This window comes from Neofelis nebulosa, chromosome 3 (assembly GCF_028018385.1).
Source record: "Neofelis nebulosa isolate mNeoNeb1 chromosome 3, mNeoNeb1.pri, whole genome shotgun sequence".
Taxonomy (NCBI): Eukaryota; Metazoa; Chordata; class Mammalia; order Carnivora; family Felidae; genus Neofelis; species Neofelis nebulosa.
Window position 1 is genome coordinate 157,991,473 of NC_080784.1, and position 22,908 is coordinate 158,014,380.

At 34.6% G+C, this 22,908-nt stretch overlaps 1 pseudogene; it reads right to left on the bottom strand.

Annotated features, from left to right (window-relative positions):
* Positions 1–7,686: 7,686 nt before the first annotated feature.
* LOC131506202 (dnaJ homolog subfamily A member 1-like) lies at positions 7,687–8,859 on the bottom strand (annotated as a pseudogene).
* Positions 8,860–22,908: the final 14,049 nt, after the last annotated feature.

The following is a 22,908-nucleotide window of genomic DNA, read 5'->3' on the forward strand; positions in this document are numbered from 1 at the left end:
AAATGGATAAACTTCAAGAGACTTCTTAGAAAATATCTGATGTTTGATATGTAATCCTGAGCTATCCTGTGACAAAGAAAAAAGTTTTCATTTTAATGGAGGAATACTGTTTTTGTTTGTTTGTTTCAGCTCAATAAATTCTGTTCAGTAAATTAGATTCTTAAATATGTGCTTATATACTAGGCATCAAATAGTTCTTTAATAAAGCAGACATTAATATTCCTCATTTTTCCCCCTTCCTTCTTATTAGTTGCCATATTGAGCACCTCCTCGATGGCGAGAATTGTGCTAGTGTTTTAAAATACACTAAAAATGTCAAAACATCTCAAGGAGTTTCAGGAATATTCTGCACATGAGGAAATATTTGTTTGGAGATATTAAATAACTTGTTCAATATCACAACACTGGCAAAGGGAAAAATATAGCAAATGTAATATTTTTCTATTACATCATGCTGTATCATTTTAAACATATATATCTTTTTAGTCAATAAGTGTTCATTGAGTGCTTAGTGCCTATCATGCTCTATTCCTGACAGTGAGAGAGAAATAAACTGCAGTCCCTTTCTTTATGATTCTCATAGTCTAGTGAGAGAGTATTTGCATAAATACGTATTTGCGGAAGCATGAAAATTTTGTTTTGGCTTTAGTATTCCTTTTTGGGAATTCTATACAAGTTGAGAAAATGAATTAAGAGCAGAATGCCACTATAAAATATCATGAGGAAGAAAGATTCCAAAACATCTATGATAAATCATCTGATACAAAAGATAGTAAGAAGAAAATTTAAATTAGAGAAGAATGATGTACTAAAAAACATATTTTGTTTTCACTTATCAAACTTGAAAATTTTTCCACAAGTGATTTAGAAATATTTTTTCTGATGCTTTTAAGCCTATCAAGTCAAATATTTTGAACAAAATCTTATTGAACTGAGTGCAGTAGAATGTCAATCATTTTCTGTGGATGAATTTCAAAGAATTTTTAGTTTAGCCCAAGCTATAAATTCCAAGAAACAGAACTCTATCTTTGAAACTGGTGCAGAAACACTAGTTCTTGATTCACATTCTGCTGCATGTACCAACAAAGTGTGAGGAATATTATTGAATTGGTATTTTTCTTATTTTCCTAATAACAGATTTAGACATAAAGATACAACCATACATTTGTTTTAAGTTTTATTATGCTGAGTTGTGAAGGATTTAATTCTTCTCGTTTACTTGGTAAGAAACTTTTAGGTCTCACATAGCTAACAACTGCGTGAATCTGATTGATGAACTATTTATCGAATGGAAAATCAGTGAAACAAATGTCATACAGCTGTGACTGACAATGAAGTAAATGTGGTGAAACCTAGGAGTGACATGTAAATAAACAGATGATGAGTATTTTTTCACATTCTTCAATTGTATGTTAGAGTAATTATAACACATTCTCCTGTAACAAAAGTGCTGCCCTTAGGCAGGAAAATACTTACCACTACTTAATCCAGACACATTTATAAGACATAAAATAGATGATGGAACTGCTTTGTCAGATATCAGATGTTCAAACAAGATGGAATAGAAGTGATCACATTTTTTAACGAAGAGTGAATTAAAGATTTAACACCATACTCTGCCAATAACAATGCCAACTTTCAAGACAGCTTGCTTATAGAGAACACAGTTTATTTGTTGGAATCTGCTAAAGAAATAACCAAATGAGTGTGACTTGAGACCAAAAGTATTTCTTACATTCTGTCTGTTATAAGGAGTCTCCCAAAAGTTTGCTTCACAGAACATGCTAAATTAATGTGCATGGAATGAAAGCTGAGATGCATGTGGGAATTTGGAGGTTTGTTATATTGAAACCAATTAAATTTCTCCATTGCTATATTTTTAGATCCAAGATTAAAAGAAGTTTTATCTCAGGCAGTAAGTGTAAAACAACAGCTAAGCAAAAATATTCCTGATAAAATAATATGTGAAGACATTTTTAAGTCTTCTGAAAATAGGCAGAATCTTCTTTAAGCAGTGCAAACAACTCCAATTTGAGAAATTGATTTGATGAAATTACAGGAATTGAAGAGCTGATAAATCTCTACCTAGATGATAAAAGACTTTCAAAGTTAGTGGCAAACATTATCATCAACAGTATCCTACATTGACAGAATTATCCCCCAAACAATTGCACACCTACCAACCACACTGAAAGTGAGTGAAGTTTTCCAAATTAAAATTTCAAACTATTTGAATTGATATTTACATGGTTAGGAGTGAAATTATAATTATCACTTAGGGAAATTTGAAAAAATTTTAAAGTCTCATCACTTCATTCTATGATGGTATTAGTTGGCCTCCCCCAAATATTGATTTTAACATTCAACTATTTGGCATTCAATCAAAAAGTGTATTGAGGGCATATCTATAATTTCAATGTGGTACACTAATCTGCATTAGTGTATTTATTACTAAAATTATCAGGTAATAAATAGAGTAGGCAGTGGATTCTGTGGTAGGAAATCAAGAAAAGCTCTATACCAGTGTTTTGAATAACAGTTTCTCAAACAGCAGTCACTTTTATAATAGTATTGAGAAAGAAACAAGGAATAGTGATAACCAATTGGACACAAAATTAAGAGTTACTACAGTTATATTTACAACTGTAATAAAACGGTATTATTTTTGTATAGGTATCATTATGTCTTCTGTGTTGATTGTACAACCAGTCAAATATGTGTTATAAAGTGTGCATATTTAGTATAATATATGTAATGCATTGCATTTGAATATTTATGTGAATGTTCAGTTTTACCATTAAAGGAAAGAGGACAGTTTTATTTATACCAATTGTGAATTATCGAAGATTATATACATACTTTCATATTCTGGGAAATACTAATATTTTTTTCTTTTTAGGCTCAAGAAATAAGTTTGCCTCTCCTGTGATCATTGGAATTTATGAGAGTTGTCGGGGCCTACGAATTAAAACTAGGTAAAATGGTACTGTTATAATTTCTCTTTATTAAAGGAGAAAGTTCTAGTTGTTTTCCTCTATAGACAGGGCAGGTAGAATAAGGGGGAAAAAAAGAAAGATGAATATAATTTTTACCAGTTGACTTCCAGTTCATCACACAGTCCTCTCTAGTATGAAAATAGGCAGAAAGAAGACTGGAATCAGCATTCCATACCCCATCCAAAGGAAGCCAATGGGGCTTCTGCTCTCGACTGGTACAAGGAAATGTTCAGGTAGTGTTAGCACTGGTGAAACAGTGTAGAGGTCCATTATTTGATTTGCTACCTAAAGTGACTTTAGAGTGTCATTCAGAGAAAACAACTTGTGTGGATCTAACCTAGTTCTTCCAGTGTGAAGTTCTGTTTTTGTAGTTTTTATTTATCTTTTACAATTCTAGCATAATTAACATAGTGTTATATTAGTTTTCAGGTGTAAAATATAATGATTCAACAGCTCTCTAAAATATTTGGCACACATCGTAAGGATACTATGATTTTTTTTTAAGTTTGTTGATTAGTTTTTTAAGATTTTATTTTAATTCCACTTAGTTAACATAGAGTATTATTAGTGTTATTAGTTCCAGGCATACAATATAGTGTACTCATCATGACAAGGGCACTCCTTCATCCCCATCACCTGTTTCTTTTTTTTTTTTTTTCCCATCACCTGTTTAACCCATCACCCTACCCCCTTCCCCTCTGGTAAACATCAGTTCTCAGTAAATAAGAGTGTGATTCTTGATTTGTGTCTCTTTCGCTCTGTTATTTTTTTCCCCTTTGCTATTTGTTTTGTTCTTTTAAATTCCACATATGAGTGAAATCATACGGTATTTGTCTTTCTCTGACTTTTTACACCTAGTATTATGTCTTTGTGAATGGCAAGATTTTATTTTTATGGCTGGATAATATTCTATTGTATATATAGTGGAATATATATATATATATATATGTGTATATATATATATATATATATATATATATATACACATATATATATATATTTATATACACACATACACCCCATCTTCTTTATCCATTCATCAGTCAATAGACTCTTGGCTAGTGTTGATAATGTTGCTATAAACATCAGGGTGCACATATCCCTTGAAATTAGTGTTTTTCTATTTTTGGGTAAATCTCAGTAGTAGTATTGCTGGATCATTAGGTAGTTGTATTTGTAATTTTCTGAGGAGCTTCGGTACCATTTTCCAGAGTGTCTGCACCAGTTTGCATTCCCACCAACAGTGTAAGATGACTCCTTTTTCTCCATATCCTCATCAACACCTGTGGTTTCTTGTGTTGTTGATTTTACCCATTCTGACAGGTGTGAGGTGCTATATCATTGTGGTTTTGATTTGTATTTTCCTTATGATAAGTGATTTTGAGCATCTTTTCATGTGTCTGTTGGCCATTTGGATGTCTTCTTTGGAAAAATGTCTGTTCATGACTTCTGCACATTTTTTAGTGAGTGTTGAGCTTTATAAATTCTTTGTATGTTTTGGATACTAACTCTTCATAGGATATGTTATTTGCAAATATCTTCTCCCATAAGTTGTCTTTAGTTTTGTTGATTGTTTTCCTCCCTGTGCAGAAGCTTTTTATTTTTAAATAGTCCCAATACTTCATTTTTTCTTTTGTTTCCCTTGCTTCAAGAGACATATCTAGAAAGAAGTTACTATAGCCAATGTCAAAGAAATTACTGCCTGTGTTCTCTTATAGGACTTTTATGGTGTTAGGCCTCACATTTAGGTATTTGATCCATTTTGAGTTTATTCTTGTGATGGTGTGAGAAAGTGGTCAAGTGTCATTCTTTTGCATATTGCTGTTGAGTTTTCCAAATTCCATTTGTTAAAGAGACTGTCTCTTTCCTATTGGATTTCTTTCCTGCTTTGTTGAAGATTAATTGACCTTGTAGTTGTGGACTTCTTTTTTAATATTCTGTTCTATTGATGTACGGGTCTATTTACTTGTTTTACTATGGGTACTTACCAGTACTCTATTTACATACTTTACTATGGGTACTTACCAGTACCATACTGTTTGATTATTATAGCTTTGTAATATAGCTTAAAGTCCAGAATTGTGATGCCTTCAGCTTTGTTCTTTTTCAAGATAGCTGTGTCTACTCAGGGTCTTTTGTGGTTCCATACAAATTTGAGGATTGTTTATTCTAGCTCTGTGAAAAATGCTGGTGGTATTTTGCTAGGGATTGCATTAAATCTGTAGGTTGCTTTGGGTGCTATAGACATTTTTAAAAATTTTAATGTTTATTTACTTTTGAGAGAGAGACACAGACAGAGTGTGAGTGGGGGAGGGGCAGAGAGAGAGAGAGAGAGAGAGGGAGACATAGAATCCAAAGAAGGCTCCAGGCTCTGACCTGTCAGCAGAGAGCCTGATGCGGGGCTCGAACTTACAAACTGCGAGATCATGACCTGAGCCAGTCACACTCATAACTGACTTGAGCCACCCAGATGCCCCAGACGTTTTAACAATATTCTTACAATCCATGAACATGGAATGTCTCTCCATTCATTAGTGTCATCTTCAATTTCTTTCATCAAGATATTATAGTTTTCAAAGTAGAGGTCTTTCACCTCTGTGATTAGATTTTTCCTAGGGATCTTGTTATTTTGGGTCTAATTATAAATGGGATTGTTTTCTTAATTTCTCTTTCTACTTCATTATTGGTATATAGAAATGCAACATATTTCTGTACATTAATTTTGTATCCTGAAACCTTACTGAATTCATTTATCAGTTCTAGCAGTTTTTTTGGTGGGGTCTTTAGGGTTTTCTATTTACAGTATCGTATCATCTGCAAATAGTGAAAGTTTTACTTTTTCTTTATTTATTTGGTTGCTTTTTATTTCCTTTTGTTGTTTCATTGCTGTGGCTAGGATTTCTAGTACTATGTTGAATAAAAGTGTTGAGGATAGACATCCTTGTCTTATTCCTGATTTTAGGGGAAATGCTCTCAGTTTTTCCCCATTAAGGATTATTTTACTTAAGAGTTTTTCATATATGGATTTTAGAATGTTGAGGTATGTTCCCTCTAAACCTGTCTATTTTGTTGAGGGTTTTTATCATGAATGGATGTTCTACTTTGTCAGAAGCGTTTTCTACATCTATTGAAATTATCGTATGGTTCTTATCCTTTCTTTTATTGATGTGACATATCACATTGATTGATTTTCAAATACTGAACCACCCTATAACAGAAGAATAAATCCCACTTGATCATGGTGAATTATTTTTCAATGTATTGTTAAAGTCAGTTTGCTAATATTCTGTTCAGAATATTTGTATCTGTGTTCATCAGGGATATTAGCCTGTACTTTTTTTAGTGGTATCTTTGTCTGGTTTTGGTATCAGTGTACTGTTGGCCTCATAGAATGAATTTGGAAGTTTTCCCTCTTTTCTATTCTTTTCCAATAGTTTGAGAAGAATAGGTATTAACTCTTCTTTAAATGTTTAGTAGAATTCACCTGTGAAGTCATTTGATACTGGACTTTTGTTTGTTGGGAGTGCTTTGATAACAGATTCAATCTCCTTGCTGGTAATCAGTCTATTCAAATTTTTTATTTTTTCCTGTTTCAGTTTTGGTATTTTCTGTTTTTCCAGGGATTATCCATTTATTTTAGGTTGTTCAATTTGTTGGCATATAGTATTTCATAATATTCTCTTATAATTGTATTTATGTGGCGTCAGTGTTATCTCATTTGAGTCCTTTCTATATTTTGTCTTGATAAATCTGGGTAGAGGTTTATCAAATTTTTTGTTTTATTTTGTTTCAAAGAGATGGCTTCTAGTTTCATTGATCTGTCCTATTTTTATTGTTGTTTTCTTTTTTTGTTTCTATACCATTTATTTCTGCTCAAATCTTTATAATTTTCTTCCTTCTGGTGTTTTTAGGTTTTATTTTTTGTTCTTTTTCTAGTTCCTTTAGGTGTAAGGTTAGGTTGTTTATTTGAGCTTTTTCTTGTTTCTTGTGGTAGGCCTGCATTGCTATAAACTTCCATCTTAGAACTGCTTTTGCTGTATCCCAGAGGTTTTGGAGTGTTGTGTTTTCATTTTGATTTGTTTCTATGACTTTTCTTATACCTTCTTTTATTTCCTGGTTGGCCCATTCATTGTTTAGTAGCATGCTATTTAACCTCCATGTATTTGTGATCTTTCTAGATTCATTCTTGTGGTTGAGTTCTAGTTTCATAGTGTTGTGGTCAGAAAATATGCATGTTATGATTTTTATTTACTTAAATTTGTCAAGATTTGTTTTGTGGACTATTATGTGATCTATTCTGGAGAGTGGCCCATGTCCATTTGAAAAAAAATGTCTATTCTGCTTCTTTAGAATGGAATTTTCTGAATATATATGTTAAAACCATTCTTTCCAGTGTGTCAATGAAAGCCATTTTTTTTCTTGTTGATGTTCTGTTTAGATGATCTGCCCATTGATGTATGTGGAGTGTTAAAATCTACTATTATTGTATCATGATCAATTAGTTCCTTTATGTGTTTATTAATTTTTAATTTTTAAATTTTTTTAGCTTTTATATTTGAGTTTATTCTTCATTTAACTTAAAAACTATAGTTGAATATTGAAAACTATAGCAAGTAGTGAGCTATGATTATAATCCTTTACTCATTCACCACTACATATAAAATGCCAGCAGTGGTATTCACTGGCCCCATTAAGAGGTCTGACACTGAACACCACCCCTAGAATGATGTTCATCATCTTCATATGATTTTCCATTGTGATGGCACTTCCTTTCCTATTTGGATCATAGTTCACCAGTTCCACCTTCTCCGTTTCGTCGATCTCTTTTACTTCCTTCATCTCGACTAGGAGTTTTTCCAGATAAGGGAGTTTATCAGGAGACAGAGTTATTCTCAGGAAAGTTTACCTTAAATTGCATGATTAGGCAACCCTTTTCATATGGTCTATGATAAATTGGCATGCCTTCATTTAGCATATCCTTGATGTTTCCATACTCGAAAGTCTGACCAGGATGAGAGGTGGTGAGGATGGTTCAGTTGTCAAGAGTAGATACTGACTTTTGAAAGTCACACAGTGTTTCAACCAGTTGTATATCCATACACATGAAAAGGTCTTCTTGCTCAATAAAAACATCATGGCCCATCTGGTCTAAAATAATGATAATATCCCTCGGTTCCAGTGCTGCTTCTTGGTCTCCTTCGCTATGGAATGTTATCTTCTGGCCATCTTTCATGCCTTTGTTAATAGGAATTTCTAAATCTTCTCTTGAACTGCAGCTTTTTTTTTCCTTCCACTGCAGCTTTTACATCTATCTTTACAATTGATCCATTCTCCATGGCCTGGTACTCCATGAACACAGATTGGATTTGCTGAACCATTCCAGGTCCTATTTGATGAATTCTTATTTGCATTCCAGTACTTTGGTAATTGGGACAACATCATTACCACCTCAGTCCTCACATTTGTCACAAATCATGTTCTTTTGCAGAGCTAGTTTTCTTGTTGCACCATTATATAAATATAAGGTTATTGAGAAAGATATACAACATTTTTACCTCTCCTTTCTCTCTGCATCCTTCCTCCTCCTCCAAAAAATGTATTAAAGTTCTCCATGGGGGAGCCAAAACTACCACCAGCTCCACCTTCTTTAATTACCTGTTCTCCTCCTTTGTCATTTAATTCCCTTTTCTTTGCATCAAACAGCACTTCATAAGCTTGAATCTCTTTAAACTTCTTTCCTTCATTTGGATTTTTATCAGGGTGGTACATCAAGACCAGTTTCCTGTAAGCCTTTTTAAATTCTTCCTAGGTGGCATTGGATTTGACTCCCAAAAACATCATACTCAGTGGTTTCTTTCACCATTTTCTACAGCTGGTGAGTGGGCTGAGGCCAGTGTGGGGGAGGAGGAAGGATGCAGACAACTCTGGCAGCCACCACTCTTCCCCTTCTCCCTGAACATTCTGCAAAGTTCCCTGTTAATAACTGTTTAATGTATTTGAGTGCTTCTATGTTGGTGCATAAATATTTACAATGCTTATATCTTCTTGTTGGGTTGTCCCCTTTATTATTATAGAGTGCCTTTTTTTTGTCTCTTGTTACAGTCTTTGTTTTTTTTTTTTTTTTTAATTTTTTTTTTCAACATTTTTTATTTATTTTTGGGACAGAGAGAGACAGAGCATGAACGGGGGAGGGGCAGAGAGAGAGGGAGACACAGAATCGGAAACAGGCTCCAGGCTCCGAGCCATCAGCCCAGAGCCTGACGCGGGGCTCGAACTCACGGACCGCGAGATCGTGACCTGGCTGAAGTCGGACGCTTAACCGACTGCGCCACCCAGGCGCCCCCAGTCTTTGTTTTAAAGTCTGTTTTGTCTGATATAAATATTGCTACTCTGGGTTTCTTTTGACATCCATTTGCATGATAGATGTTTCTCCATCCTCTCACTTTCTATCTGCAGGTGTCTTTAGGTCTAAAATGAGTCTTTTGTAGGCAGCATATAGATGGGTCTTATATTTATTCACTCTGTCACCCCATGTCTTTTTATTGGAATATTTATTCCATTTACATTAAGTACTTATTGATAGATATGTATTTATGGCCATTTTATTATTAGTTTTGTGGTTGTTTCCGAAGATATTTCTGATTGTTTCTTGTCTTTCTTTCATATTTTGCTGATTTTCTTTAGTGACATATTTGGATTTCTTTCCTTTTATTCTTTGAATGTTTATTAATGTTTTTTCATATATAGTTACCATTAGGTTTGTATATAAACTCTTCTGCATATGGCAGTCTCTATTAAGTTGGTGGTCATTTAAGTGTGTACCCACTCTGTTTTCCTCTCCTCCCCACATTTTAGGGTTTTAGGTTATTATATTTTTATATCCTGTTTTGTGAAATCCTTGACTGAATTTTTAAAGAAATATTCATTTCTATAGATTTTGTGTTTCCTACCTCTATCCTGTCACTTTTGGTGTGTCCTTTACACTCTAAGTGTCCCCTTTAATATTTTTTGCAGGGCTGGTTTAGTGGTCATGAAGTCTTGTCATTTTTATTTGTTTGAGAAACTCTTTATCTCTCCTTCTGTTCTGAATGATAGTCCTGATGGATAGAGCATTCTTGGCTGCAGATATTTCCCATTCAGCACTTTAAATATATCATGCCACTTGCTTGCTAAGATATTGTTGAAAAATCTCCTGCTAGCCTTATGGGTTTTCCTGTGTAAGTTACTTTGTAAGTTACTGACTTCTTTTGTCTTTCTGCTTTTACATTTTTTATCACTATACTTTCTTTGCCAGTTTAATTACAATATGTCTTGGTGTGGTTCTGCTTTTGTTGATTTTGATAAGAGTTCTGTACCTCCTGGATTGGGATATCTATTTCCAGATTAGGGAAGATATGAGCTATTTCTTCAAATAGATTTTCTGCCCTCTTTTCTCTGTCTTCTTTTTCTAGGACTTCTATAATATGAATGTTATTAGACTCAATTGAATCACTGAAATCCCTAAGTCTGTTTTCATTTTGTATAATTTTCTCTCTCTCTCTTTCTCTCTATCTCTCTCTCTCTCTCTCTCTTTAGCTTGATAACTTTCTATTACTCTGTCTTCTAGGTCACTACTTCAATCCTGTACTACTTCCAGCTTGCTGTTCATTCCATTGAGCATGTTTCTCATTTCGTTTATTGAACCCTTTACCTCTGCTATGTTATTCCTTATCTGTGTGTTAAGGGTCTGACTCATGTCTTCTACTCTTTTGTCAAGTACAGTGAGTGTCCTCATAATCAATGCTTTAAATTCTCTATAAGACATGTTACTTATATCTGTTTTACTTAGATCTCCGACTGTGGCCTGGTCCTGTTTGTTCATTTGGAATATATTTCCCTGTCTCCTCATTTTGTCTGCCTCTATGCCTGTGTCTCTGTGTTAAAAAAGCCAGTTGTGTCTTCTCTCGAAAGTAGTGACTTGATGAAGAAGAGGTCCTGGAGTTCCCTTCAGTACAGAGTCCCCTATTCACCAGAACCTGGCACTTCAGGGGATATTCTATGTATGTTGCTTATATCCTTTTGTTGTGTCTGAGTCACTTTTCTCTTCAGTGCAGTTGCCTGGACTTATGCTCTGCCTATTGTGGGCTATGGTTGTTCTCTGTGATATCAGGCAGTGGGACCCAGGAAGGCTGGCTCTGAGGGCCATGCCTGCTGCAAAACTTGGGAGCAGGGAAGCAATATTAGCAAAATTTGTACTGGGCCACCAGTCCTATGCCAGGTTTCCAAAGTGCTATGATGTTTGGTAACTGTGTGCCAGTGTGGCGAGTGGTGCAAAGCCAGGCATGATACATGCTGGTGGTTGGAGGTGTGTGGCTGGCATGGTGTGATGGCTGGGCATAGCACTGTAGCTTGGTGTGGTGCATGGCAACAGTTGTGGCATGCGGCAGCTTGGCATGGCATGAAGGTGTTTGGGGGTACATGGCTTGGTGTGGTGCGTGATGATAAATATACTCAATATCCTTCACCAATTTAATGCATCTCCTAACCCTCTCCCTTCCATCAACCACCAGTTTGTTGACTATATTTAAGAGTCCATTTTTTGTTTGTCTCTGTTTTTATTTCTTAAATTCCATGTTTAAGTGAAATTATATGGTATTTTTCCTTTTCTAACTGACTAATCTCACTTAGTATTGCACCCTCCAGATCTATCATCATGTTGCAGATGGCAAAAATTTCATCCTTTTTTATGGCTGCATAAAATTCCATTGTACACGTGTGTGTGTACGTGTGTGTGTGTGTGTGTGTGTGTGTGTGTGTGTGTGTGTATCTTTATTATCCACTCATCTGTGGATGGACACTTGGGTTACTTCCATGTCTTGGCTATTGTAAATAATGCTGCAGCTAACATGGAGGTGCATACATCCTTTTGAATTAATGTTTTCATTTTCTTTAGGTAAATACCCAGTAGTGGAATTATTGGATCATATGGTAATTCTATTTTTAATTTTTTGAGGAATCTCCATACTGTTTCCCATAGTGTTTCCATCAGCTTGCCTTTGTACCAACAGTGTAAGAGGGTTCCTTTTTCTCCACATCCTTGTCAACACTTGATGTTTCTTGTGTTTTAACTTTAGCCATTCTCACAAGTGTGAGGTGTATCTCATTGTGGTTTTGATTTGCATTTCCCTGATGATGAGTGTATTGAGCATCTCTTTATGTGTTCTGTGGAAAAATGGCTATTTAGGTCTTCTACCAATTTTTTAACTATTTGCCGTTTTGATGGTGAGTTGTATAAGTTGTTTATGTATTTGGATATTAACCCCTTATTGGATATATCATTTGCAAATATCTTCTCTCATTCAGTAGGTTGTCTTTCAGTTTTATTGATGATTTCCCTCACTGTGTAAAAGTGTTTTATTTTGATGTAGTCTCAACAGTTTAATTTTGCTTTTGTTTCCCTTGCCTCAGGAGACATATCTAGAAAAATGTCACTAAGACCTATGTCAGATAGGTTACTGCCTATGTTTTCTTCTAGAAATGTTATGGTTTCAGGTCTCACATTTAGGTCTTAATCCATTTTGAATTTATTTTTGTGCATAGTGTAAGATATTTGTCCAATTTCATTCTTTTGCATGTAGATATTTAGTTCTCATGACACCATTTATTAAAGAGACTGTCTTTTTCCTCATTGTATATTCTTGTCTCTTGTTATAGTTTAATTGACCATATCATTGTGTTTATCTTTCTATCCTGTTCTGTTGATCTACATGTATATTTTTGTGCAAGTATCATACTGTTTTGATTACTACAGCTGTAATATACCTTGAAATATGTGATTATGATACTTATAGTTTTGTTGTTGTTTTTTTCAAGATTTATTTGGCTATTTGGGGTCTTTTGTGGTTCCATACAAATTTTAGGATTATTTGCCCTGGTTCTGTGAGATTGCTTTGGGTAATATGGGCATTTTAACAATATTTGTTCTGCCAATCAATGAGCATAGATATCTTTCTATTTGTTTGTATCATCTTCAATTTCTTTCATCAGTGTTTTATAGTTTTTGGTGTATAGATCTTTACACCCCTTGTTATTTTTGCTGTAATAGTAAATGGGATTGTTTTCTTAATTTCTCTTTCTGCTACTTCATTATTAGTATATAAAAATGTAATAGATTTGTGTATATTGATTTTGTATACTATAACTTTAATAAATTTATCAGTTCTAGTAGTTTTTTGATGGAGTCTTTAGGGCTTTTAATATATACTATCATGTCATCTACAAATAATGGAAGTTTTACTTCTTCCTTACAAATTGAATGCCGTTTATGTCTTTTTCTTGTCTGATTGCTGTGGCCAGGACTTCAGAATTATGATGAATAAAAGTTGTAACAGTGGAAATCCTTATCTTGGTTCTTAGGGAAAAATCTTTCAGTTTTTTACCATTTAATATGATATTAGCTATGGGTTTTTCATATATGGCATTTAGAATGTTGAGGTATATTCCCTCTAAACCTACTTTATGAGAGTTTTTATCATGAATTGTTGTACTTTGTCAAATTCTTATTCTGCAAGTATAAAGATTATCATATGGTTTCTTTTGCCATTTATCTTGTTAATGTGATATATCATGTTGTTTGCTTTGCCAGTATTGAACTACCCTCACATCCCTGGAATAAGTCTCACTTGACTGTGGTGAATAATTTTTTACTGTATAGATGGATTCAGTTTTCTAACATTTTGTTGAAAAATTTTGCATCTTTGTTCATCAGATCTAATGACCTGTAGTTTCCTTCCTTCCTTCCCTTGTTTTCCTCTCTCCTTTTCTTCTCTTTTCTTTCTTTCTTTCTTTCTTTCTTTCTTTCTTTCTTTCTTTCTTTCTTTCTTTCTTTCTTTCTTTCTTTCTCTTTCTTTCTCTTTCTTTCTTTCTTTCTTTCTTTCTTTCTTTCTTTCTTTCTTTCTTTTCCTTCCTTCCTTCCTTCCTTCCTTCCTTCCTTCCTTCCTTCCTTCCTTCCTTCCACCTGGCTAAAGATTTATCAATTTTGTTGGTGTTTTTAAAGAACAGCTCCTGGTTTCATCAATTTGTTCTATTGTTTTGAAATCTCCGTTTTATTTATTTCTTCTCTATTCTTTATTATTTCCTTTTGTGTACTGGCTTTGGACTTTGTTTTATTTTTTCTTACTCCTTTAGATGTCAGATTAGGTTGTTTGAGGATTTTTCTTGCTTCTTCAGGTAGGCGTCTATTGCACAATCTTACCTATTAGAACAACTTTTGCTGCATCTGAAAGATCTTGGACTGTTGTGTTTTCATTTTCATTCATTTCTATGTATTATTTCATCTTTGATTTCTCGGTTCTCCCATTCATTGTTTAGTAGCATGTACTATAACCTCCATGTATTTGTGTTCCTTACAGACTTTTTCTTGTGGTTGATATCTAGGTTTTTACCATTATGGTCAGAAAAGATACATGATATGATTTCAATCTTTTTCAATTTATTGACACTTGTTTTGTGGCCTAACATGTGATCTCTTCTGGAGCATGTTACATACACACTTGAAACAATGTATATTCCCTCTGTTTTTGGATGGAATGTTCTGGATGGAATGTTCTATGTTAGATCCATACATTTTGGTCTAATGTGTCATTTGAAGCCAGTGTTGCTTTGTGTTCTGTCTGGGTCATCTATCCATTGGTATAAGTGGGATGTTTAAGTTCCCTACTATTATTGTATTACTATTGATTTCTTCCTTTTTGTCTATTAATAGTTGCTTTATATATTTGGGTACTCCCAAGTTAGATGCATAAATATTTATGATCATTACATTTTCTTTTGGATTGTTCCCTTTATGATTGTGTAATGTCCTTCTTTTCTCTTGTTACAGTCTGTTTTAAAGTCTATTTTTGTCTGATGTAAGTATTGCTATTCTGGCTTTCTTTTCACTTTAATTTGCATGGTAAATATTTTCCCATCTCTTTACTGCCAATTTGCATGTATCATTAGGTCTGAAGTGTCTTGTAGGCAATATATAGATGGGTGTTATTTTTTTTTAAATCCATTCAGTTACCCTATGTATTTTAATTGGAGTATGTAGTCCAGTTACATCCAGTAATTATTGATAGGTATGTACTTATTGCCATTTTGTTACTCGTTTTATAGTTGTTTCTGTAGTTCTTCTCTCTTCCTTCTCTTGCTCTCCTCCCTTGTGGTTCGATGGGTATGTTTGGTGATCTTTGATTCTTTTTCCTTATTTTTTGCATATCTATTACCAGTTTTTAATCTGTGGTTACTATTAGGTGTATATATAACACCCTATGCATGCAACAGTCTATATTAGGTTGATGGTTGCAGAAGTATAAACTCATTCTAAAAGTGCTAAATTTTTACTACCTGCCCAATTTTTATGTATATAATGTTATACTTGACATCCATTTATTTTATGTATCCCTTTACTGATTTTTATACATACAATGTAGTTTACTGTTTTTATTCTTTAATTTTCATACTGGTTTTATAAGTCATTAATCTACTACTTTTATTATGTTTGCATGAACCTATGCAATTTTATTTCTTTCCTGATGTTCTAACTCCTGATTATGTCCTTTCCTTTCCACTCAAGAATTCACTTTAATGTTTCTTATAAGGCTAGTTTAGTGGTGGTGAATTTCTTTAATTTTTTTTTTGACTAAGAATCTCTATCTCTTTTTCTGTTCTGAATAATAGCTTTGATGGATAAGGTATTCTTGGCTACAGTTTTGTATTTTTTTCTTTCGGCACTTTGAATATATTATACCATTCCCTTTTGGCCTTCAAAGTTCCTGCTGAAAACTCCGCTCATAACTATATGGGTTCTCCCTTGTACGTAACTATTTCTTTTATCTTGTTGTCTTAGAAATTCTCTTTTTATCCCTAATCTTTACCACTTTAATTATTAAATGTCTTGGTATGGCTCTCTTTGGGTTGATTTTGTTGGGGGTTCTCTGTGCCTCCTGGATCTGAATTTCTGCTTCCTTCCCCAGATAAGAGAAGTTTCAGCTATTATTTCTTTTTGTTTATTATATTTAAAATTTATGCTCCCTTTCTCATCTTCTGGGATCTATATAATGTGAATGTTATTATGCCTGATAATATTGCTGAATTTCCATAACCTATTGTTATTTTTTATTATTACTTTTTCTTTTTGCTGCTCAGCTTGGTTGCTTTCCATTATTTTGTCCTCCAGCTTCCTGATCCATTCTTCTGCTTCCTCTGGTCTATATTTATTCTGTCTAGTATCTTTTTAATTATACTTACTGAGTTCCTCATCTCTGATGGGTTCTTTTTTATATTTTCTATTTTTTTGTTGTTGTTGTTGAAGGTCTCACTGAGATTGTCTACTCTTTTCTGAAGTCCAGTGAGTTTTTTTTGTTTTGTTTTTTTTTTAAGAGAGAGAAGCAGGGCTCACCCGAAGTGGACTCGTGTTTTTACCCAATGACGGGCTTGTGCTCACCTGAAGTGGGGCTTGAGCTCACTGATATGGGACTGGAAATCACGAACTGTGAGATCATAATCTGAGTCGAAGTCAGACACTTTACAATAGAGCCACCTATGCACCCTGAAGTCCAGTATCTTTATGATCACTACTTTGAATTGTCTATCAGACATGTTACTTATCTCCATTTTATTATCTCTTTTTCTCATTTTGTCTCATTCTTTGTGTTTGTTCCTTGTATAGGAAAGTTATATATGTCTCCTGCTCTTGAAACTAGTGTCCTTATGAAGAAGAGATCCTGTAGTGCTCTGCAGTTCAGTGTCCCTCATTCACCAGAACCTGGCACTTTAGGTATGTCTCCTACGTGTCACGCACATGCCCTACTATTTTTGTTTAGTTCAGTTGGCTGCAGTGGCCCTCTTTGCTTGTTTTGGTCAAGGTTTGGTCCATATGCTGTTAAGGGGCCAATCTGAGGGTCTCTTGGGCTTGTGGTACATTATACCAAATGCTTGCCCTCAGTCCAGGCCTCAGAACTATGGTCACATAGGGGCGCCTGGGTGGCTTGGTGGGTTAAACATCCAACTTCGGTTCAGGTCATGATCCCACGGTCGTGAATTTGAGCCCCGTGTCGGGCTCTGTGCTGACTGCTCAGAGCCTGGAGCCTGTTTCAGATTCTGTGTCTTCTTCTCTCTCTGCCCCTCCCCTGTTCATGCTCTGTCTCTCTCTGTCTCAAAAAAAATAAATAAACGTTAAAAAAAAAACTATGGTCACATCAAACTGCAGGGTGCTCTCTTTGCATTGTTTCCTAAGACGTTTCCTTGGTGGCAGGGCCTCCAGTCAGGCCACATGCCTGCCCCCAATCTGTCTATTGGTGTTGCAGTAACCTTGAACTACAGGGTTCTTTGTGTTGCCCCCTGTGAGGTTTTTTTGTTGGTGGGCAGTATCAGCAGTCAGATCAAATGTCTGCCCCCAGCCTACTGCCGGGACTACATTCAAACTGGTGTATGTGTCTATATTATCTTCCCCTCACCCCAGAGCGAGAGTCACTTTGGAGTGGTGCTGGCCAATATTGGGCCTGCTTGTAAAATGATAGACGTCTGGCACTGCTTTATTTGAATTCCTGCAGAGTAGGGCATGTTGGATGGGGCAGTCCATAGGAGAATACAGGGGTAGGACACACAGTGCTAACAAGCTAGGTGTGGAGTGTATGTGTGCTGGTTCTAGCAACTGTCTGGTATCTAGCCTGGGGGTTCGGGCAGAGAAATGATGCAGCCAGTTCTTTTGTTCTTGGAAAAGCCTCCTAAAGATCCCTGCCCCTCCTGTGCACAAGTTCTGAGATTAGTCAATAAATCTATTCATATACCCCAAGTACATTTCCAACTGCTGCTTTTATGCTGTATCTTTGCAGGATTATTTGTTATGCTGTCTCTGTAAGGGTGGGGACTATTTCCTATCAGTCTTGAGCCCTCACTGCCCAGAGCTAAACCAGGTGATTTTTAAAGTTCCGGGTGTGGGGTGCCTGGGTGACTCAGTCGGTTGAGCATCCGACTTCAGCTTAGGTCATGATCTCACCGTCCGTGGGTTCGAGCCCTGCGCGTCAGGCTCTGTGCCTGATAACTCAGAGCCTGGAGCCTGCTTTGGATTCTGTGTCTCCCTTTCTCTCTGCCCCTCCCCTGCTCATGCTCTGTATTTCTCTGTCTCAAAAATAAAAAAATAATTTAAAAAAACATTAAAAAATAAGATAAATTTAAAAAAATATATAATAAAAATAAATAAATAAAGTTCCTGGTGTTAAGCCCCACTGTTGTAAGAACTCAAAAGTTTAAGACTTTCTGGTTTTCATAACTATATATTATGGGACCATGTCTTCCCCATATGAGTCCCTTGTGTCTGGGGAGCCTGGTGTGGCATCTGCTTCTCTCTCCTTTGTGCTTATGGTGTCCCTCCCACTTGTGGTTAGTCTCAAAGGTGCCTTTAGTTCCTGACCATGTGTCCTACCCTTCCTACCATTTTCAATGTGGTCTCTGTTCTATGATTAAATGTGGAGAGTCTGTTTTACCAGTCTTTGGGTGGTTTTCTGGGTTAGTTACACAGATGTGGCTGTTATCTGGGTATATCTGAAGGATAAAATGAGTATAGGATCCTCCTACTCTGGCAACTCCCCAGTCTCCTCCCAGTGTGAGGATTTACAAAAAACATTTTGCATATAATCCAATTTGTTTTCCTCTTCACTTTAGCTTTTCAATGCAATATAATTTACTTCCGGACCCTTTCAGACTTCATCCAAAGTAGAGCAAACTGAACCACTAGACTAAGTTTCCATCTCTAACTTCTCTTCACTAATTTTCGTATGATTATTTTTTAGCAGTGAGAGAGGACTCCATATGAGGGCTACTGGGAGCTGCTCTTCTCCAGTATTTGGTCAAACTCCCACTGTGTTCTTGATTTCTCTCACTTTTGTGGTCATAAGATGTAATAATTTTATAGATAGCCTTCCTTTTTATTTTGGCTATTTTTTGCTGAGGTCTTGTGACCTCTGTGTTTCCAGAATGCACTGAGTCTACACATTATATTTCTAATTTAATAGCTTGCTGTCCTTCAAAACAACAGATTTCAATGTTGTCACCACTACCTATTCTACACTAAGCAATAGAGATTTGCAGAATTTCCTTGATTATCAATAAGATCAGTAAACAATTCTAACAAGACAGGCTTCATTGGAAAACATTTTCATTATCCATTATGCATATTTTATTAAGAAAAAAGCAATTATTTTGTGGCAAATTAAGACAGTGATAATAAATGGGATTAATACACAACTTACCCTATGCTTTATCATGTTATTTTCTTTCCTCATTTCTGAAGTGCCCATCTCCTCTTCACACATACAATCCCCTATAGTTTTCAAGCCTCTCTTCAAGTATGTTCAGATGACTTAACATGAAGCTAACTAATGGTATTGATATTTAGCCCACAGAGACCTTTTTGTTTAGCACTGATTTTGAAGAAAAAAAAAGTGATGGTGCATTAGTTCAAATGCAAAAGTTTTATCATTAAAAAAGTGTGATATTTTATTTTAAAAATATACACTATTCCAAAAGGCCTCTACTGCATAAATGCTTTTCTCTAAATCACTGTGCCATTATTTTCCAGAGAGCCTAGTCTGAGGTAATTAGTTTTGCTTCTCTTTGTGAAATCCATTGAGAACAGGTCAGTGGATAATGAATGTGAATCAGAAAATCTTCAGCACATTCATTTTCAAACAATTCTTCACAATGACTAGTTGTTTCTGGCATAGTCCCCACTGAACAAGAGCAGCACAGGGGGCTAGGATGCCTGACCCAAGGTCCCTAGCACTGGATAATGTGAATCAGGTTGTGTCACATTGTTTTAATATTTTAGATTTTTTTCTAGTTAGGCACACATAAGGCATTTTCTCTTCATTAATTTAATTTAAGTCTTATGAAAACAGACAAGATTAAAATCAAATAATTTAGGAAGTTTGTTGGAAACATAACTCTTTGAAATCATTTTGGGACCTGGAGACTTGAATTGTACATCTAAATTGAACAGTATGGAAAATGGTCTTAAGGGGTAAACAAGAAGATAAAGTGGGTTAGGTGGCACAATTTGTGCCTTAAAATAATATTGATTTGGTTTCATTGGCTCCTGCGAGTAAAAATAATAGTGAAGATCATTTTGAAAAAAGCTAGTAGTAATCTGGTTATTTTCTCAAAATAATTTTCAGCTTTTCCATAAGACTTCTTCATACAAAAAATTTGACAAATTTTAGATCATTTTACAAATAATTATGGGTGGATTCATCAATTTTAATATACTTGTATTATATTACAAACAATATAACTTCAGTAGTTATAGTTAAGTAACTAGTAACTTATATTTCATTTGAGATTACTTATGTGACATTTAATTTAAACAAATTAATGTAAATAATTTAACTAGTAAGGAATACATTTCTGATCCTAGAAGGCCATAAGAAATATACTAAATAACATTATATGAGAGAATTCTATAAATGAGGACTTCTAGGAAGACATATCTTACCTCATATAATGTTATTACTTGCTTATATGATCCTCTAATTAGCCAGGTAACATATACTATTGTAAAATGGCATGAAGTCTTCAAAGTATAAATTATGTTCCAGTTTTCTTGTTTTTGGAGTACTATTTATACATCAGTTTGTATACTTTATTTTGAACTGTAGGTAAAATATCTTTTAAAAAGTGAGTTGAGGATTAATAGAACCCAAAAGGGAGCAATAAAATGTTATCTACAACTGTGTGTTTGTAACAGTTGTTAAAGGAATGCTGAAAAGATATGTCTGAACAGAGGATTTATAAAATAATTTCATATTTTAATTTATGGCCTAGTTTAATGCTTTAATGGATGTGCCATGGAAATGAATGTAAATTCATCATAATGAAAGAATTGATAGATTTCTGGCAATGCTGTGACAGCTGAATTAATGTGTGTGAAGTGTCAATATTAATGATAAACATTAACAAATACTGCATATAATTGGATTAACAATGGTGTAAAACAATCTTTTGCTCTTATGCAAAACTCATTTAACCAGGCAGAGAGATTTTCTTATGCTTAATATGAATACTTAATTCAAAATAGAGCATTTAGTACAGAATTCTCAAGGAGATTCCATTTATATATTTTTTTTAAGTTTATTTATTCTTGAGAGATAGAGACAGAGCATGAGACTGGGGAGAGAGGGTGGGAGGTACAGAATTTGAAGCAGGCTCCAGGGTCTGAGCTGTCAGCAAAAAGCTTAACGCGGGGCTCTAGTCCACGAACTGCGAGATCATGACCTGAGCCCAAGTCAGACGCTTAACCGACTGAGCCACCCAGGTGCCCCTCAAGGAGATTCCATTTATATTGCCGAAGCTTATATTCATAAAATCTGTTTTTGCTTTTGTGACTTCTTCAGGAATCACAGCTTTGGTGCTAAGAACTCAAATTTATTTATAAGTTATTATTTTTGAAAATAAATTGAGTACTCAAGGTATTAAGAATATGAAAAATCTATAATACCTACCAATCCACAATTCATTTTCTTTTTTCTTCTGTTTCTTTTTTCTTTTTTTTAAGTGGTAGAACGCTCATAATCTCCACCCTGCCAGCCAAGTCTACATTTCAGTATGGGCCTACATTGTATATTAGTTTTTGAGATGTTTCAAAGCAAAGATACTTTGGATTATTCCAGTATCATATTAATTTTGTGACTAATGAAAAGACATTGACAAAAATAAGGCATACCTGCCATTCTCTTTAATCCTTTGGTCAATTATGTACCATGGAAAGCAGGTGGTATAGCTAAAACATTGTTTAATTCAGAAGAGCTGAATCTTGCCTATGGGTATAAGGAAAAGTGAACCTGATACATATACATTTTTTTTTAATTTAAAGAATCATATGGTAATAGTTTACCTCACCCCTTATTTGATAGTAGATCTACCTACAAAGGCCAAGGTATGACTGGGAGCTGATGCTGTGCAGGACTTTTGATTTTTAATATATTTTAAATTTGAAGTTTGCTGAAGTATACATTCCCTTAAAATGAGTCATACCATTGCTTTTGGCTCAAGGTTGAGTTTGTCTTATCTTACTGGTTTTGTTTTTGTTTTTGTTTTTCTGTTTTATTTTTCCCCAGCATTCTACTACTATGCTTCATTGCTTATAGTAACTATTATAAAAAAAATATTTGGGAAAATCATAAGGTATTGTTAGATGAAATGGGTAATACTTTCATGCACATGCAAATTGGAGGCTAATATGTATATAGGTGAGAAACTTAGTCTCATCTAGAGTCTACTAAAAATATTAAATGTTATACATTAAATTCATGTGCTCCACTGAAATCTAAATAACATTTTTTCTTAGATGTGATGTGACTATGTAACTTTCTTCTAGCATTTTAATTCTTACTACAACTCATCCTAAAAGACTTCATTTTAATGATTTTATTACAGAAATTCTAAACCATACCCTAAATGAGAAAGAATAGAATGAATATAATCATGACTTAGAATGTACCCATGACTGAGTTTTAGTAAGAAACTGATCATTCAGTTTTAGTCTGAACAAGTATGTACTGAATACGTAATAATTCATGATTCTTTTTTCCCCAGAAGTTTTTATATATCCATTTGCATTTATCTTCTCCAAAGCATATAAGGTAGATATTATTATGCTCTGATTGTAATAAACATGAAAAGTATGTACAAAGAAGTGAACCACCAATGGACACACTGAATCTTTCATAATATGAATATGGCACCTGACCCTCTAATTTACAGGTCTAATTCTCTTTTCAAAGAACCCCAAAGAGTCAGATTTTTCTGTGAGATCAAGGATGAAGCAGGAGGTTGGGGACAGAGGTTAAAGCAATGCTCGGAGACCACAGAAGAGGAATAAGACTGTTTTGCCATT